This window comes from Chiloscyllium plagiosum, chromosome 8, assembly GCF_004010195.1.
Source record: "Chiloscyllium plagiosum isolate BGI_BamShark_2017 chromosome 8, ASM401019v2, whole genome shotgun sequence".
NCBI lineage: Eukaryota > Metazoa > Chordata > Chondrichthyes > Orectolobiformes > Hemiscylliidae > Chiloscyllium > Chiloscyllium plagiosum.
In genome coordinates, this window is record NC_057717.1 from 93,017,491 (window position 1) to 93,018,151 (window position 661).

Below are 661 nucleotides of genomic sequence, written 5' to 3' on the forward strand. Positions count from 1 at the left end.
TACCATTAAGTGTATAAGTCCTGCTAAGATTTGCTTTCCCAAAATGCAGCACCTCGCATTTATCTGAATTAAACTCCATCTGCCACTTCTCAGCCCATTGGCCCATCTGGTCCAGATCCTGTTGTAATCTGAGGTAACCCTCTTCGCTGTCCACAACACCTCTAATTTTGGTGTCATCTGCAAACTTACTACCTGTACCTCTTATGCTCGCATCCAAATCATTTATATAAATGACAAAAAGTAGAGGGCCCAGCACCGATCCTTGTGGCACTTCACTGGTCACAGGCCTCCAGTCTGAACTTCTTTCAAGTCACATTCCCAAGATGTCTTAAGATTTTATAAAATAGGTTAATATCTCAGCTCAGACAAAGGTGTGAGGTTAGAATATGTCTGTACACTTACACACAAGCACAAATACACACACACTCTTACATACTCGCACACTCACACAGACCCTCTCTCTCAGACACACACACACCCCACACTCACACCCATGTGCACACCCTCTCACAGGGTGATACTCCATCACACTTATGCACACACTCTATCAAGCACGTACACGCATGCACACACACACTCTCTCTCCCTCTCTCCCACACACACACACAGACTCACACTCACACACACACACACACACACACACACACTCTCCCTCTCTCTT